The 13486-nt window shown below is 34.4% G+C and overlaps 1 protein-coding gene across 1 annotated transcript in view; it reads left to right on the top strand.

Moving 5' to 3' along the window:
- The window catches only part of STK3 (serine/threonine kinase 3), a 359556-nt gene that overhangs the window by 228563 nt on the left and 117507 nt on the right, over positions 1-13486 (top strand). The gene's annotated exons all lie outside the window — the stretch shown is intronic.

The raw sequence follows: 13486 nt of genomic DNA, 5'->3' as shown, positions 1-13486 counted from the left end.
GCAAATCATACCCAAATTTATAGTTGATTAGAATAGAAGTAAATGGTCCAGGCATGGTGGCTCATGCCTGTAATCCTAACACTGTCCGAGGCCAAGGCAGGTGGATAGCTTAAGCTCAGGAGTTCAAGACCAGCCTGAGCAACATGGCAAAACCCCATCTCTACCAAAAATTCAAAAATTAGCCAGGCATGGTGGTGCTCACCTGTAGTCCGCTACTCAGGAGGCTGAGGTGGAAGGATTGCTTGAGGCCAGGAGGCTGTGGTTGCATTGAGTCGAGATTGCGCCACTGCAGAGCTAGACCCTGTCTCAACAACACAACAAAAAGAATAGACATAAATGATATTTTTCTTTTTCTTAACCACTGGGTCTTTTACAATAATTTTGTCTAGGTGGTGGAACAAAAGTACAAGCTTGGACCCCTCGTTATCTAATTGATACTGTGCCTGACTTAAGGTGTATCTGTTAAGTCAAGGTTGTTGCATTGCAACCTCTTGTTATTTGTGTTCATAACTTAGCTTGGTTACCTTTGGCCCATGAAACTTTCTGGTTCTTTTCTTTTTTTCTTTTGCTTTAGTTTGAGGGATTCATTTGGCCATTACCTACTTTGTTGTGGTACTGGGGAGTTGACTTTCTTTTAGGATATGGCAGAAAGTTTTAGATGGATATTTTGCTGTACCAGTTGTTTTCAGTTGAAATTTTTCTCCATTCTTTTTTCTCCTTTTTGATTATTTCATGGATGAAAGGTCTTTTCAGCATGATGAGAGATCTGTATTGCCAACTTTTGCTTCTGATTTATTTTCAGCCCAGAGGACCTGTATTCTCTGGCAACTTTTACTGTAGCTGTTTCCAGTCCATACTCTGGATTGGTCCTTAAGCAGTGATGGGGCAAATATGACACAGAGCAAGTTTAGCATTGGACCACTGAAAAATTTCATAAAGCTAACTTTTTAGATAACATAGATCAAATTTTTTGTCTGATTTCAAAATTTCAGAACTGAAATTCACTGCTACATTAAGGGAGAGATTTATATTTCACATCAAGTATTGATACTTGGGTCTATTGTGTGTGGATCCTGCATTCTTAACATAATTTTCAGAAAATGTATGGGTTATAACAATATAAAGAAAAATTTCCAAATTTAATTTACTTCTATCTAGTTTGGCTTATTGCAGTTGGGGAAAAATTAGGGGCCTAAAATTAAATTGCCATTTTCATCAATTTATAATGTGGCTTTTAAAAAGGAAATGGTATATGATAACCATTACAAGATATGGTATGTTGGTTTTTAAAATTATAGTGCATACACCTGTGCCCTGGGTAACTATTATAAACAAACCTTTTAAAATATTTTTTATTCAAGAAAAGTATGGAGCATGATTGGAAATAGTGCCTTATGAATTTGATTTTTATACCTATTATTGAAAAAGCTTGTCTGATGAGAATGTATCTTGACAAATTGACATGTTTTGATAGGTGGTGAGGTAATTGTACAGATTTCTAAAATTAAATTGCAAACAGAGATTTCTGTAGAAGGTTAATCGAATATCAAAGTTTTTGTGTTAGTTTAAGCATTGCTAAATATGACGAAGATCTTCTTTTGGCATTTCTGAGCATGTGATATAAATTAGGTGTTGAGATGGGTCAACTGTATTACATAGTAAGAATTTGTTTTCTGGATATTAGTGGAAGATATTCCCAATCTTTAGTATGAGTTGATTAATAGATCTGTTTGTTCATATTTACTCTAAACACTTGAATTGCTTATGGCAAGTCCACCTTTAAAGAGTATGTATTAACAAAATTGCTCTTTCTATGCAATAAAGCTTCAAAATGCAACATTTTGTTGTTACCAAGGAGCATTCTACAGTAGTGTTGTGTATGATATGAAGCAAATTTATGGGAATTGTCTCGGCCATATGAAAGTTTAAAATATATTATTGAATAAAAGATGCTATTTTGAAAATAGAATGCACTTAAGTGCGTTTTTTAAAAGCATATACATATTGAAATTTGTAAAATATTTTTAAAATACTCTGAAAAGAGACTGCAAAAAAAATTTTTGGTTAAGTAATGGAATACAGAGTTCTTGTCAATATAAAAATTGTAGACATTAATCACTTAAAGTTTATATGCTTTATTACCTCTAATAGAAACATGATTCTTTGGGATTTGTGATACTCAATATAATATGTAAAATATTTAATAAATTGCTAGATCATTTGAGCTTTCTCTTTGTGGTAGTGGTGGCTTTTGGAAAAAACAAACAACAATGCTTGATTTTTATTCTGGGAAATTTCTCATTTAATTGTTATAGGCTAGGGCCTAGGCATCAGGATTTTTTTAAAAACCTTCCTAACAGATTCCATTGTGTGGCCTGGGTGAGAACCACTGACTTACGGGTTGTAGTGTTGGGCCTTGTGATAAAACAGATAATAAATATTTGCTCAAATTAAAAAGCAAATGATTTTCTCAATTTTTTAAGTTAACTTTTTATTTTTGAATAGTGTTAGGTTTATAGAAGAAATAGGAAAATAGTTTAGAGAGTTTCCATATACCTCCCACATTCAGTCTCCCCTGTTAACATCTTATATTTGTATGATACATTTGTCTAAATAATGAACCAATATTAATACAGATTTGAAAGTAAAGTGCCTATTCTTTTCAGATTTACTTAGTTTTTACCTAATGTTCTTTTTGTGTTTTAGGACCCATCAAGATGCCGTATTACATTTAGTCATCATGTCTCCTTAGGCTTCTCTTTTTATAAAAAAATTGATATATAACAGTTATGCATATTTACAGGGTAAAGTGTGATGTTTTGATACATGTATACATTGTGTAAAAATCAAATCAGAATATTTAGCATTTCCATCACCTCATGCATTTATCATTTCTTTGTGGTAAGAACATTCAAAATCTTCTGCCATTTTGAAATATACAATATTGTTGACCACAGTCACTGTACTATGCAGTAGAACACCAGAACTTACTCCTCCTAACTGTGATTTTGTATTTATTGACCAATCTCTCCCTACCACCCCTAGCCTCTACAAGCCTCCCCTACCTCTGGAAACCATTTCTACTCTCTACTTCCATGAGATCGGCTTCTTTTTTTTTTTTTTAATTTTTTTTTTTTTTTTTGTGATGGAGTCTCGCTCTGTCGCCCAGGCTGGAGTGCAGTGGCACAATCTCGGCTCACTGCAAGCTCTGCCTCCTGGGTTCACGCCATTCTCCTGCCTCAGCCTCTCCCAGTAGCTGGGACTACAGGCAGCCGCCACCACGCCTGGCTAATTTTTTGTATTTTTTAGTAGAGACGGGGTTTCACCGTGGTCTCGATTTCCTGACCTCGTGATCCGCCTGCCTCAGCCTCCCAAAGTGCTGGGATTACAAGCGTGAGCCACCGCGCCTGGCCTGAGATCGGCTTCTTTAGTCTTTCTGTGCTTGGCAATTTCACATGGTATATATATATACCATAAAAATGAATGAAATTTTGTCATTTGTGGCAAGCATGTGTTTACCTGGAGGACGTTAAATGATATAAGCCAGGCACAGAAAGGGTTCATAATGTCACAGCTTCTCAGAATGTCCTTGTTTTTGATGACCTTGAGAATTTTGAGTAATAATGGTTAGATATTTTGTAGAATGTCCTTCAATTGGGATTTTTTTTTTCTAATGATGAGACGAGGCTTACTGGTTTTTGAAAAGACCCGGAGATAATTATAAGTCTCATCACATCAAGAGTAAATTATTCTGTCAACATGACTTACCACTGTTGATGTTAACCATGATCACATGACTGAGGTAGTAGCATGTCATGTTTCTTTACAGTAAAATTATTATTTCTTTTCATACTGTACTCTTTGGAAGGAAGTCACAGTACACAGCTCACATTTAAGAAGTGGGGGGTTATTCTCCACTTCCTTGAGGATGGAGTATTTAGAATTTTTTCTACGCAGGAGATTTGTCTGTTCTCCCCATTTACTCAATCATTCGCATCAGTATTGACTCATGGTTATTAGTTTATATTTTGGATTATAATCCAATACTACTATGTTTATTCATTTATTTTGCTTAAATTGTTCTAGCTTTGACCATTGGGAACCTTTTGTTGTGACTCCTTTGTCCCTATGACATATCCCCATCATTGTGGGGTTTTGTTTTGTTTTTAGCGCTTCCTTACTCTCTGACACTATAAGATATTATAGGCTCATCTTGTATATTTCCTGTTCCAGTACTAGAATAAGGAGCCTACTTCCTTTTACTGGAAAACTGTAGGAAATCAATATTGGATTCCAGGGGGACTTTTTCTACTGTGGGATGTTGTTGCTTCTGTGCCCTCTCAGCTTATGAGGCAAGGAGATATATGTGTGTATACTAACCTGTGTATATACGCATTTATAACTATATATGTAGGCACGTGTGTGTGTGTATATATATGTATGTGTATACATCTGTATCTGTATTAAACTAAACATTAATTTATATTGTTGTGTCTGACTCTAATCCATTATTATTCTAGATGGGTCCTCTTGCTTGTTTATAACCTACAACTCCGATGGTAAGAAACCTGGCTCCTATCATTCATTTACTAAGTTTCTCAACTCCAGTATACATGTATAGTGGTTTCAGAATTCTTAACCCATATGGAAAACAACATTATCAGTTGCAGTGCTTATGTATCATTTCTTTTGTCTTTAGTCTAACAGAATTCACAGTTCACTTACTCCAAAGTTACTTAGGTTAGTACCTTTTCTTCTCACCTCCTTCAATGAAGTTGTTTCAATACATTTTTAACACAGTTACTTTTTTTTTTTTTTTTTGCCACATTCTACATTTCACCCTGGGATCCCCTGACCTCCTAAATTATTATTTTTTTAATTTTGCATACATTAGGTTCACTCTTTTTGTTATTGTTGTTGTTGTTTCTTTTGAGACTGGGTTTCTCTCTTTAACCCAAGCTAGAGTTCAGTGGCACAAACATAGCTCACTGTCTTGAACTGTTGGGCTGAAGCAATCCTCCTGCCTCAACCTCCCAAGTAGCTGGGACTACAGGCACGCACCACCAGGCCTGGCTATTTTTTTTTATTTTTTGTGGAGATGGGAGTCTTACTATATTGCTCAGGGTGGTCTAGAACTCCTGGTCTCGAGGGATCCTCCTGCCTCAGTAGGTTCACTCTTTATGGTGTAAAGTTTTGACAAACACATGGTATTAGGCATCAAAATGATACATATGATGCACTGTAGTGTCAAACAGAACAGTTTCATCACCCTTAGAAACAATCCATTGTGCTTCACATAATCCACTCTCCCCCAACCCCCTTTTAACCACTGATCTGTTTACCATTTATAGTTTGGCTTTTCCAGAATATCATATAATTGGAATCATATATTATGTAGCCTTTTCAGACTGGCTTTTTTCACTTTATAGTATGTTTTTTGTAACAGTCATCCATGTTTTTTTTGTGGCTTAATAGCCCATTTTATCACTGAATAGTATTACATTGTGTAGATACACCACAGTTCATTTATCCACTAACTTATTGAAGGCCATCTTCAATAGTTACTTACTAGTTTGGGGCAGTTATCAATAAATAAAGCTGCTGTATACATTCATATGCTGGCTTTTATGTGGCTATGTTTTCAGGTACATTGAGTAAGTATCTAGGATCATAGTTGCTGGATCTTATGGTATGTTCAGCTTAGTAAGAAACTGCCAAATTCTTTTCCAAAGTTGTATCATTTTATATTCCTACTAACCAAGGAATGAGAGTTTCTGTTGCTGTGCACCAGTAGTTTGTATGGTCAGGGTTTTTGTTTGTTTGTTTTTGCATTTTAACCATTCTAAAAGGTGTTTAGTGGTATCTCGTTTTAATTTTCAATTCCTTAGTGATGAAGATGTTGGGCATCTTTTTATATGCTTATTTGCCATTTATATATCTTTGGCAAAGTGTATGTTCAATATTTTCCCCCATTTTTAAATTGTATTGTCTATTTTCTTATTGTGAATTTTTAAGAGTTTGTGTATTTTGGATACGAGTCCTTTATAAAGTATGTATTTAACAAATATTTTCTCCCATTTTTGATTTGTCTTTTCATTCTTTAACAGTGTCTTTAACAGAGCAGAAATTTCTAGTTTTTAGTTTTTGCCTTTTGTTTTTTTAGAGACAGGGTCTCACTCTTTCGCACAAGCTGAGTGCAGTGGATGATCATAGCTCACTGTAGCCTCAAACTCCTGGTCTCTAGCAATCCTCCTGCCTCAGCCTCCTGAAGTACTGGGATTACCAAGCATGAGCCACCATGCCCAGCTGAAGTTTTTAGTTTTATTATGACGATATCAGCTTTTTTTCATGCATCATGCTTTTGGTGTCTATAAATTCACTACCAAACTCAAGGTCACATAGATTTTCTCCTGAGTTTTCTTCTATAGGTTTTATGGTTTTACATATTATATGGGTCTTTGAAGCATTTTGAGTTAATTTTTGAGAAAGCTGTAAGGTCTATGTCTGGGTCCTTTTTTTTTTTTTTTTCCATATGGATATCCAGTTGTTCTAGCACCATTTGATTAAAAGACTGTTCTTTCTCCGATGAGTTGCCTTTGTGTCATTTTCAAAAATCTGTTGACTATATTTGTGTAGGTCTGTTTCTGAGCTCTTTATTCTGTTTCATTGATATATCATTGATATATATGTGTATTCTTTTGCCAGTGCTATGCTGTTTTGATTACTGTAGTGTTATAGACGTTTTAAGATTGGACACTGAATCTTCCGATTTTCTTTTTCCTTTTCTTTTCTTTTTTTGACACGGCATCTTGCTTTGTTAACCAGGTTGGAGTACAGTGGCAGCAATCACGGCTCACTGCAGCCTTGACCTCCTGGGCTCAAGTGATTTTCTCACATCAGCCTCCTAAGTAGCTGGGACTGTAGGCGCATGCTGCCACATTTGGCTAATTTTTGTATTTTTTATAGAGACGGTGTCTTGCTGTGTTGCCCAGGCCGGTCTGAAACTCCTGGGCTCAAGCAATCCACCCACTTCGGCCTCCCAAAGTGCTGGGATTACAGGTGTGAGCCACTTCTCCTGGCTAAATTTTGTTTTTCTGATTCGGTATTGCCTTGTCTGTTCTAGGCCTTTTGCATTTCCATAGAAAGGATCATTTTGTCAACATTTCTAAATGAGCTTCCTGGAATTCTTATTGGGATTGAATGAAATCTATACATCAAGTTAGGAAGAAGTGGCATTTTAACAGTATTGAGTCTTCAAATTCATGAACATGGGATGTTTCTCAATTTATTTAGATCATCTTTTATTTTTTGCATCAGTGTATACAGATCCTGTACATGTTTTAATATGTTAGACCTAAGTGGGTTTTTTTTCTATTGAAATTTTTTGTAATTTCAAATTTCAGTCGTTTATTGCTGGTATATAAGAAAGCAGTTGACTTTTGTGTATTGCCCTTGTATCCTGTGACCTTGCCACACACACTAATTTTTACTAGTTCTAGGAGTTTTTTGTAGATTCTGTGAAATTTTCTACACAATGATGTCATCTGCAAATATAGTTTCTTTCTTTCCAATCTTTATAACTTTTTTCTTATTGTACTAACTAGACCTCAGTTTTTTTTAACTTTAATATGTTTCTGTATCCTCACTATGTTTCCTTAGCTCCCTGGTTCAGAGGTTATATATTTTTCCCATTTATAAATGTGGGTATGGAAGAAAAATAAGACATGGTAATTGCCTACAAGAAGATTGTAATCTAATGAGTGAGACAAATAAACTGATAACTGATCATAATGCAATGTAACAAATGCTGTGATAGAGGTACGCATGAAGAACAGTAATTGTTTTATTGCTCTTGGTTTTCTTTTTACTTCCCTCAAAAGGCCCCTTCTCTGCTTGTTTCTTTAGTCAGCTACATTATCCCTTTCTTCTGGGCCCTTTTTCCTCATTCAAAAATATAGTTATCCTTTGACCATTTAAAAAATAAGGGAAAAAACAACAAATTATTTACAACTAAACTTCTTGATAGCATAGTCAGAGCCTTTGTTTTTTCACTTTGCACTTACACTGTGCCTCTTACACTGTGGCTGAAGTATTCTGCAGCGGTATTCTCTCCAAGGCATATTTCTCTGTAAGATGAGATCACTTTAGCAGTTATTTAATTTGAGATGTCCATAGGTCATTTAAGTCATTTTGTGTGGCAGGCAGTTGGATATGCCGGTCTGAATCCCAAGGGAGAACTCAGGCAAATTAGGAAATCAGTGCTTTCTGCAGTTGGTAGTTAAACCATGAGCATAGATTGGATTGCTCAAAAAGTGTTTAAAGAAAAGTGTAGGTTGCTGCTTTTGTCTTGACATCCTAGCCATTACCTCCTCTGGAAAGAGGAAGCCTTTCATGGGGCTCCTCCAGGCTTCAGTTAGGCAAGTGCTCCTCTATGTTCACCACAGAATACTGCGTTTAGCTCTGAGAATATTTATCTCACTGTATTCGTGTATTTTGTAACTCCCCATTAAACTATACATTTCTCAAGGAAAAGATTATACCTTAGCACACTTGCCTGGCACACAGCAAACATTTATTACATAAATATTTAATTGGTAAATACTTATCAAATCAAGAAACACGTGTATAAAACTGTTTTAAACAGACTTTGCCTGACATTTACTCATCATTAAGGATAGTGCCAGCCACAAAATCATCAACACAGAATGTATTTGCATTTAATAATTAATAAGGTGTATACTTGCACATGAAGTATTTCTTCAGCAATGCTTAAGTCAAATGTGTGAAAAATATTTGGGTTGTGGGGGAGATTGTTTTTTGTTGCCCTAACATTTTTCTGCTCCAGAATTTCATTTTTATCAGGAAGTTCAATGACGTAAACTGTATGTTAAAATCAATATTGTTACTTTAGCATGTTTCAAGTAGTCTTCTTTTGAATTGTATGTTTTGGAAATTTTCTAAAGTTATTTTACAAAATTATATCTAAGTTTATGTAGGTGATATTTCTGTTGTTAAAATTTAAACAGTAAAAATACAATTTATATATTAAAAATTCTGTTTACTACCAACAAACCATAAAGAACAACAACAAAATTTCTGCTTACTTTTAAAATACTATCATAATGGAAGAGAAAGAAAGAATGAAGAAAAGAAAAAAATCTTTTTAAAGACCCTTTAGCCCTTAGTTGTATTTATTCTAAGAACATAAGATATATACAATCATAAATCTTTTCATGTAAAAGCAATTTAGAATGAAGTTTTGATAAATTAATATGAATATTCATTATTTACTTTTGTATACTTCTGTCAATTTTGTGGAATCACCACCTGTTCATTGAGTTCCTGCTATTATATGCAAGTGGAGATTACTGAATGTGAAAGACCTTTGTTGTCCTTGAGGAACATAAACATTGCTTATATAAAGGTATCAACATGACAGTGGTTATAGTATTTTTAAATATATCACTTTTTAAAAATTTATCAAGAAATCATTAGCCTATTTCCGAAAGCTATTGATGGTATGTTAGTTAATGTAATAACCTATTTTATAAACCTATTTGTGTAAATCTCCAAATAGTGGAATTTTAGTCTTTTGTCTTTGGTTCCCTCTTGTGGATGTTTTATAAACTGCTTGTAAGAACACAACAGTTTTTAAAGGTGTTATTCTTATTTTAAAATATTTGATTTTATAAGTTTCTTTATATTTTGTCAATCCTTTGACATGCTTTTGGCTGTGAAAGAAAAAAGAAATGTCATGGTTAAGGTTGCTTTTACTTTTAATTTACTCTATTGTATATTAGTATTGTGCATAGGAGATGTAAGATAATCTTTCGTTTGGAAACTTCTATAATGCCAAAAACTTGTACAGTCTTGCATCATGGAGCCTCTGAAGTCCTGCCCACATGCCTTTTCACCATTTAGGCTTGTTATACTGATGAATAAGTCTTTTATGACGTTTGGAGATCCTGAAAGCTTTGATGTAACTTTAAAACATGCCTGTGAATGTGCAAAAAGTTAGGATCCATGAAGTTTCTGTTTGCTAAAGACAGGTATGTCAAAGACAGCAGCTGTATAAGCTATTAAGCTGATTTTGTAGTGAAAGGGAAAGACCACCTACTTACAGCAATGAGAAGACAGTTAACTCTTTTTATAGATTTTCAGATACTGTAAATCTTAGTTTTTAATGGGTGAATACCAATTTGTTACTTTTTTCAGCCTGTCAGACATTGAAGTGGCACTTAAGGGCAGCTATTTGAAAGAGAATATTTTTGATGTTTTCTCGGTAATTTTTAGCTCAGTTGGATCAGAGCTACCAGTTGACCTACTGTGGGCAATTTCACTTGGAACATAGAAACAACAAACAGGTACAACCTTGTGTATTGATAACAAGGACAATGGGATAACTGCTATCCTTTTCCAGAGTTGGAAGTACAATTTCAAGGTAATGCTCTGTTGGGTCACATCAGTAGTTTCACCTTGCTATAGGAAAGAGTGTTTTTAGTTTAGTAGGCATCTTCCATGATTTGAGACATACAAGCAAATGTACAATAGTACCCTTTGATTTTTACCTTTCTAACTCAATGATTAAAATATATTTATCGACCTAGGTTAACATGTTAGCATCAAGCAGTCACCAGCCCCCGAATTCAGTTATGCATGGGGAAAGAAGTGAAAGATTCTTACCCTAGTTTTCCCCAGTTTTGTGCTCATCTTGCAGTTGCATTGGACATGCCTTGTTGATTTCTTACTTGATGGGAAAATGAATAATTAGATTTCATTTCCTTGATCATGTGGTCAAGTGACAAAGTATAGTAAGTCACTTTTTGATTACAAATAACTGGTGTTATCTATTTTATTCGAATTAAAATCTCTCTCAACTTTCTCTTTAGATTCAGTTTGATCTCTTTAGGTTCTGAATATTGGAGTTATTGTTGATCCATTATATTTGACTGCCTAGAAACTTTCTAGAAAATGTTAATTCCTCTTTGGTGATTTCTTTCAGATTCAGCTTGTCATTTCTGTTACTATATGACCCTTTTTAGTACAGGCTCTAATTAATTATCCTCAAATCTGGATTCTAGTAATAACCTTCTGATCCTAGTCCTTCTCCAGTCTTTCTCTTCTCCAAATCATCTTTTAGTTCCCAAGGTTCCTATCACTCCTTTGCCAAGCACCTTATGCTGGGCTCCCAGTGTTCAAAGCATCCATAAGCTGTAGGACATCCCCTAATTCAATCAAACTTACTCATTGCTTTCCATTCTAGCTGGAATATTTCTGCTTTTGTGCTCAATTTTTTTTTGCAGTTTAGAATGCCACTGTCTATTCTTCCCTAATCTTACCCCAAGATCCAGCTTTCTAAGGGGACTAAATTAATTTTAAGGAGCAATGGCATCTTAATTCTGTTGTTTGTTCTTTCTAGCCATTCTCAGTGGCTTGTTTACTCATGTGTTTATCTTTGGGATAGTGAGTTCATGTTTGGCTAGATTTTATCTCTGAGAATGGTGTGAGTTGAGGGTTCAGTATGCATCCCTGTAATATGGATTTGTATTTGTTTCTATCGGGCACCTGGGGTGCTACCTTACTGGGGCTATATTTGGTTAACCTCTCAGTTTGAGGTTCCCCTAGAGCGTGTGAGTGATGTAAAACTGAAGGCTTAACATGGTTATAAATTCTAAAGGGAGGCTTCCCAATCCCTGTCTCCTACCTTACCTAGCTCAGGTGAGAATTGTCATCTCCGTTGCCACTGGGTAAATTGTTTGTTGTCTACCCTTTTGCTGGGGATGTAGACTTTCAAAATTCCCAATTTTAAGTGAAGGTTTCATTTCTAATTTGGAAAGAATCCAAAGACTTGCCTTTTCCCTTTTATCTGTTAAAATATAAACCTTATTTAACCACTAATCCCCCACCCCCATCATCACATGCCTCTAAAGAAGCCCGCAAGTTAGATTTGGCTTATTACCATAGCTCTGTTTTGAGCCCTTACTATCTTGAAAACTCAGCTATGTATTTATAGTATGTTTGTTACATTTATTGTTTGCTGTTTAATTAGCACCTTTAAGAGGTTTTAAAAATATTTAGACCACTATAATGCACCTTTTTGTATAATTATTTCGAGTATATATTTTACACATTTTTTTCTGAAGAATATTTTTTTCTTGCTATAGCAGAATGCATACTCGTTAGAATTGTCCAATTGAATGAAAGCCATTAAGATCACTGCTCTTATACTGATACTATACTGTTATGTGATTGCATGTGCAATAAAGAAGTGTTTAATGTCATTTTAAGAAGAAAAATAAAATTAGAAATTTTCCGTTTAGGACACCTGTTTAAGGAGTAGTCTGTCTCACTAAACAGGTATTCTAACTGAGAAATATTCTATTTTTATATTCTAAACATTTTGAGAATATAGAAACAATTTTATATTCTAAAGTATTTGTCTTTTGTGACACTAATGACAAATTAATCTCACAAATGACAAATACTTTTTATCCTTAATTCAGTCAGTTACTGAGTATTTAGAAAATGCTTTAAGGTAGCAGATATTACAAATATCTACTAGTAGATAATGCAAAATCTCTGATTATTTCTCAGACCATTTTAGCATAAGCCTATCTTAGCAGTGGAGTAGGATTTCCTAATAATGTTTTCAAATATTTGTATTCCATGTGGATTTTATGATTCATAAACTGGATTATCATCAGTGCTCTGTTTGCATTCCTGGCACATGATGGCCACTGATTGAAAATGCTATTGTATTCCTTACTGGAATTGGCTGCCTTCTACAGTGGGGAAGCATCTGTTCTGCAGACCTTTTTCTGTAAAGTATCAACATGTTTTTCTTCTGCTTTTCTTTTGTGAGGAATAACAGAGTATATGTAAGTGAAATATAATTTTGAAAAAACATAAATGTTTCATTATAAAAATATAAAAAGTATCAAATGAAATTATAATACTAATCTAAAATATCAAGAATAAGTTAAGAATTTTAAAAAGTAAAAGCTGTGGCTTAAAAGTTTTCAACACCATCACCAAATTATAAGTGAGTTTTCTAATTTCGTTTAACTAGTTATCATTCCATCTGTACTTTATTAATTTCTATTTGTGTGTCACCCTCTCATTAGTGAATTGAGTGTTCATGCTATTTTTATTGCTATTTTTTACTGTCAATTTGTAAATTAGATTAGCATTCTTTAGCAAATTGACTACGTAAGTAAAAATAATATGCAGTAAGATCAATCCCTTCCAAACTTAATTCAATGTTTTTACAATTTTATCTAAGCCAATTGTGTGAATCCAGAGGTTCAGGCTTTATTGTCCCTTTGTAGATTCAACTCTAATGTAGAATATAGGGAGGCTAAGGACTATTTTATACCAATCAGATGTTATGTTTCTTGTTAAGTTTAATGGTCACAGCATTGAATCTCACAAGGATAAGAGACAAATGACTCACACAAGTTAAAATAGACTTAGTGTTTTGGGAATA

This window comes from Nomascus leucogenys, chromosome 16, assembly GCF_006542625.1.
Source record: "Nomascus leucogenys isolate Asia chromosome 16, Asia_NLE_v1, whole genome shotgun sequence".
NCBI lineage: Eukaryota > Metazoa > Chordata > Mammalia > Primates > Hylobatidae > Nomascus > Nomascus leucogenys.
The sequence above is the reverse complement of the archived record's forward strand: the minus strand, read 5'-3'. Positions and strand labels throughout refer to the sequence as shown.